This window comes from Orcinus orca, chromosome 1 (genome assembly GCF_937001465.1).
Source record: "Orcinus orca chromosome 1, mOrcOrc1.1, whole genome shotgun sequence".
NCBI classification, from domain to species: domain Eukaryota; kingdom Metazoa; phylum Chordata; class Mammalia; order Artiodactyla; family Delphinidae; genus Orcinus; species Orcinus orca.
In genome coordinates this window covers 38,576,434-38,582,730 of record NC_064559.1, presented here as the reverse complement: position 1 = coordinate 38,582,730, position 6,297 = coordinate 38,576,434, and positions in this window count along the sequence as shown.

Here is a 6,297-nt window from a genome sequence, read left to right as displayed (position 1 = left end):
AATCCACACACTAGGTATAAGATGAACTACTTGTGAGGGTAAACCAAGAGACTGTGTATAAATGTGTGACTAATAATTTTGAGAATACTCTGAACCATATCAAGACAATCCGGCTATAATCTTAAGGAAACAGGCAAGGATGTGATGACAAGTTAGTAAACTGATGTGGAGTATATTCCATTCTAGCCTACTTGGAGAAAGGAGGTAGGAGTAGAAGACTGGTCAATCTAGAGAACAAAATAAGGAAGGCGAAGGAAGCAAGAGTAAGAATGGACCTCTATGCACTGGTGGGGGGTGGGGTGCATACAAGGAGACCAAGGGTCACGAGAGGTCATGGCAAGTGTGTGGTTAACATTTGAATCACATAATTGACAATCATCATTGTTAGTCAGTGGTCTTCAAGCTAACCACAAAATTGGCTTAACATAAAAGATAATCTGTATGTCCATCTATGTTGCTACAAATGGCTTTATTTCATTCTCTTTTATGGCTGAGTAATATTCCATTGTATATACATACCACCTCTTCTTTATCCATTCATCTGTTGATGGACAGTTAAGTTGCTTCCATGTCTTTATCATATTTAGAGAAGTAAGTCAGACAGAGAAAGACAAGTATCATAGATATCACTTATATGTGGAATCTAAAAAAATGATACAAAGAACTTATTTACTAAACAGAAATAGACTCACAGACATAGAAAGCAAACGTACGGTTACCAAAACGGACAGCGGGAAGGGGAGGAGATAACTTAGGAGTTTGTGATTAACATATACACACTACTATATATAAAATAGGCAAACAAAAAGAACCTACTGTATAGCACAGGGAACTATACTTAATATCTTATAATAATCTATAATAGAAAACAATCTATAAAATAATATATATATATAAAATGAATCAATTTGCCATACACTTGAAACTAACACATTGTAAATTAACTATGTTAATTAATAAAAAAATTAATAACAAAAAAATTCAAAAAAAATAACAAAAAGATATCTTGAAAAAAATTTGGCTTCTAATATATTTAGCCCATAGGGAATGGTTGTGTTGATGAGTCAGTGTGAACATATAGCCTAATTGTATGTTATTTCTTATGATAAATAAAGGAATTACAATTGGGATTCCAGATATCAGTATAAGTGAACTTTGTATGAGCTAGTTTCCCTGAGCCAGATCACTCCAGTGTTAAACACTGAGAAGGTAAGGACTTGGAGCCTGTGGATGTGGGGCAGTGAATTTGGGGCAAGACAAATGCCTCTTTGTTAGACCTCTCAGGACCCCCAGCCTGCTGGCCTCTTCAGCTGCTGACTTTGATTGCCACGTGACATTCACATTTTCTATCCAAAGCTACAACACCCTGTTCAACCACTATCTTGCTGCCTGGCTGTTGTTTTCCCATAGCATAAATCAGAATAATACCTAGTATCTTATCTCTCTCTTATAGGTAGTAAGAAAATCAGATGCGATAAAATACATTAAAGTAATTTTAAATGTTAAAATGGTGTGTAAAATAAAGCACTATTTTTATTAACAGTGATAAGAGTAAATCTAGGTAAATGGATAGTCAGAAATCTAATAAATCCACCTGGTATTTACCATAGGTATAGATTAGATTCAATGTCTCTTGTAGATAACTATTTTTTATTTAAAACTAACTCTACGTGTACAGTTACATATAAAAATGTTTAGAAGCTTAATGCATCAAACTATAAATAGTGGTTATATCTTGATAATAGGATTTTAAATCATTTTTTCTTTTTTGCATGAATGCAGTTATTGTTTATGTTCTTTTCATATAAAGTATAGAAAATAATATCTTTATATTCTGAATATTCAGTAACACCTATTTTGAAGATGAAACAATAAACTGAGTTACTTTTAAAAGAACCCCACTCAGCTTTTTATATAGTTGTTGAATAAATGGAGTGTTTGAGTTAACATCCCTGGTAATGAGCAGGGTGATGAGGGTGATGAATCAGAGTTTTCCTATGTCAGTCATAAAAAGCAGTATCCCAGAGCTCTGAACAATCGGGTCCATGTTAACAAGCCCTCCTTTTGAACACACTACCCAAATAAGAAAACCATGGGACTGTTCCAGAGGCTATGCTTTTACTCTGAGTTTTCAAAGAGATGTTTTGTGTATTTTTTCTTTTCTTTTGCAAATGTCAACGGTTCCTCCAGAGAGAAGAAAGGATGGAATTAAAACTGAGATAGGCGAATGTGAATTCGGTAGGTAGTAAAGCCTTCTTGACTTCAGCTAAGGAATAATTGGCAGAAGAACTTGGTTCGGTCAAAGAAAATTAGTCGCTTCTCTTCTAGGAACTTTTCTTGCTGGGGCACAGTCCAGCTATGAAGACACCCTGAGAGAATGAGAGAGAAGGAAAAGGGGATAGACTGGGACCTTTCATCTTTTGTGAAGAACAACCCTTAAGTCAGTTAACAGAGACATACATGTTCATGTCTGCTGGCCAGAGCACCAGAACACACCTGTAGTTAAAGTTCAATTGATGGGCTTGCTTGCAGCAAGAGAGAATAGTTATTAATAGGGAAATATGGGGTGTCTCAAAAGGGAGCAGTTAGGGAAGGATTCTTATAGGTTGTGGGGAGGGGGTTAGGGACAGATTCATCATAGGATGGTCTTTGCAGAGATTGCTTAGAATTCATAAATTGCAGAGTTGCTTGCTCAGTGGTTTAATCTATAGAACACCTGAATCTGTGCAGGGTTACTGTGTGGTCAGTTTTTCTGAAGACATATAGAGCCTATGGGTCAGAACGAGCTGGTGTTTAAAGTTTGGGCTTACATAGTTTTCTTCCTTTCATGGTTTAATGCAGTTGATCTGTTTTGTGAGTCACGGTATAGTTCTGCAAATTATGGCTTCTGTTTCAATTCCATTGGGTGACCACATTTCAGGGGAGAAACAGGGGATAGAAAAGTGCAGGAAAAAATGGAGGAGAGGAAATAGTCACTTGAGCATCCCATGTGTGCTAAAGGATAATGCTTGTAAATATTGTACATATGCTTCTCTCTGTACACTTCACTCTCCTTCCACTGATCTTTATTCAACAAACTGTTTTCCAGCAGGAAAAAGTAAATAACCTCTAGGAAATGTTTCCAGGGGTTAAAGTAGGGCTTTCTTCTCATTTGTTTGTCCTTTATAAAAGTCAGATGCTGACCAAACCTCTCCATTTCTTCTCATCCACATGATCAGCCATATAGTCCTTGGACTTTGCCCCTGTTTCCCATTGATCCTAACAGACATAATACAATCAACTTGCCTGATGGGGACTCATTACCCAAATGGTCCTGAGACTTCCTGTTTGGGTCCATTCCCACCTTCAAGAGACACACTCTTTGCAAATAAATCACTGTATCTTTTGTCAACAGCAGCATTTCTTTCTCCTATCAAATATTTTACCCACTGGATCAGAAAGCATGACCCATGAAATCGACCCTCCCACATATTTTTACTTGTCTTTTCCGAAGTTGGCATCAGATGTGTCAGTGTCTGAGTTACTCCATATTCCTCCAGGTTGTTCATTTGATGCAAAATCGTGAGGATACAATTGGCATTCCTATAGCTTTCTCTTAGATCTTTCTTCAGCCTGAGAAGCACCCCAGGGCCCTAAAGGGGAACGTGGAAACCCATTCTGATCTGGGTAAATAGAGGGAAATAGAATTTGCCTGAAAGTTCAGACTGGGCTCAAAATTAGGGACTAGAACACACAGTAACTTTCTGATTTTCATTTCCTCTCAGGCCCCTCAGGTTGGATGTCATACTCTAGCCCTTGGTTTTCTCTCTGATACAATCAGCTGAGAATCATCAGATACTAAGAAATCATTAAGGAGCCACAGTAGTCATTCTTTTTGCAAATCCTCATAAATTTGCCTCAAGAGAGAAGTGGGGGTAAGATGCAGGAGGAAAAGGCTGAAACTCATGGCTATGGCCATTGGCCTTTTGGTAGAGTTTCCTTCATGGCTTCACACAATTTTTCTTGAGTTATGCTCCTTGGAACACATTCATTCACTGTGGAAAGATGGCAAGTTGCATCACATTCTAAGATGTGTCCTTCATTAGATTTCTCTCCTTTTTTGTATCTATTTCTTCCTGGGAAAAATATAGCTCCCTTGTTCCAATCCTTTTCCTGTGGGTGGTTGTTTCAGCATAAGACCATACAATAAAAATGAAAGAAAACATTCCTCTAACAACCCATATTCTTTATTTTAAGCAGGCCAAGGACCCTAGAGAGATCAAAGCACTGTCATGGCTGGGCTAGGGAGCATAAGGATGGGTTAGTGTAGGGTGGGTAATTTGTAAACTAATTTTGGACTCAAAACTTTTGTTTAATTTCTTCACAGAGCAGCTCCCCAGTCACATTAATTAGATATGAATGGAGGGAGCAGTGCCTTGTGCAGGTAGAACAGGCTGACCCTAAAACATGATTCTGGCACTGAAGAATTGGCTCTTTGAGATTCAGATATCCCCCCTGGATTTGACAGATTTCCAATACTAAGCCACAGCCTCTTCTGATGCAAACAGCAACCTGGGTTGCTGAGGAATTGAAGAGAGTCTTCAGAAAAAGGTCCACCAGCAGACAAGCAAGTTATGGATTTGGCTCACCAAGCCAATCATAGAGACCAGTTTCATGGGCCTGGTGAAATACTGTTTTTTTTTTTTTTCTTCAGTCCAAATAAGTGGTGTTGGTTTGTGTCTTTTTACCTCCTAGAGAGATTTATTGAAGAAAATTCTGAACATGACATGAGTTTAGTACACTTTCAGTGCTCCTATATGTCGCTCCTGTTTGGAATGTCCCTTTTCCCAAATCTGTTAAACAAACTCCTGTTCAAAAAATCTTCTCTTCTCATGCCTTCTTCCCTGGGCCTCCCATGTTGAGTCCATTACTCTGTGCCCAAAGATCTGGCTCTATATGGCCAAATGGACTGAGAGCTCTTTCAGAGATTCTCTTTAGGCTTCTTATATCCACAGGCTTAACACAACACCTGTTCACAGGCACTCAACAAAATTGACTCCCTCTCCATTCCTCCTACGAATATTTCGAGGTTGCCACTTGGAAGGGTGATCTCACTAAGGAGATTTCACATAAAATCCATTCTGCCTTAGCTCTTAGGCCACATCTGGGAAGTTCTTTCCTTCATAGAAGTTCAAGTGTGAAATTTTCACCTTGGACTTTATCCTTTGAAAGCTACTCGGAGAAACGATAATTTCAAGTCATTCTTTAAAGAAAAGATAGGGGCTGGGCTGGATGATTTCTCATTGACCTTCCAACCCCTGCCTTCCCTCAGCACACTCAGCTCATGAAAGGAAAACTGTGATGTGTTATAGGTAAGAGGACACTTGAGTGGGATCCTGAGGCCTGAGTTCCTTTGCCCAGCTCTACCATTGACAAGCTGAGTTAATCTGGATAACTACTCCTTCCCTGGGACACAGGTTCATCATCTATACATGAGAAGGTTGGGTTCAGTGATGTCCAAATACAACTTCTAACTGACAATGGTCTTAAAATATTAATAGTCTGTGAAATACCAATGTTGGCAAACCAATTAATGGCTATTCTTCTAATGTTAGTTTAGCAGATATGTTCCTCACCCTCCTGTTGTTTAGAAGTTCTTCATCATTAAAATAATTGAGTGGGATGTTATTTTTATTCTTTCGACCTCTCTGTTCTCCACTGCTTTAATGAAACTCTGCACTGCTATTTGGTGATGAGGCTCCTGGGGCATTCTCTTTTGTGCTGTTGCAACTTAGAGGTGGAGTGGAAAGGGCCCCAGACTAGAAGTCAGATATTCTGAGGTCTAGCCTGGCTCTGCAACTAACTAGCTCTGTGGCCTTGGGCTTGTCAGGTCCCTTGTTGGGGTCTCCATTTCCTTACCTGTTAATTGGGGGGTGTGAGCTAGATTATCTTTATAGTTCTTTAATTCTTGCTTTCTATGAATTCTAAGCAATGATAACTCCCTAGAGAGTGAGGGCTGAAAGGAAACTTCATGTCACACTACTCCAGGTGTCAAACAATTAATTATGGAATTCCAGCAATCAACCTCCTCTCCCTGCTCCCTACCCCCTGCCTGCCTGCCTTAAGGGCAATTTCAGAGCCTTCTGTTTAGAACAACATCTCAGTCCCAGACTAACTGGCATCTTTCCATCAATGTCAAAGGGAGTTAAAGGGGTCTCTTTACTTAGAACTCTCCTATTTCCCTTTGTGGGGTGGGGATAGGGTGTGCCTTCAGCTTCTGATGCTCCTCTAGTACCTGAGAGCCTATCCTGGCTGTAT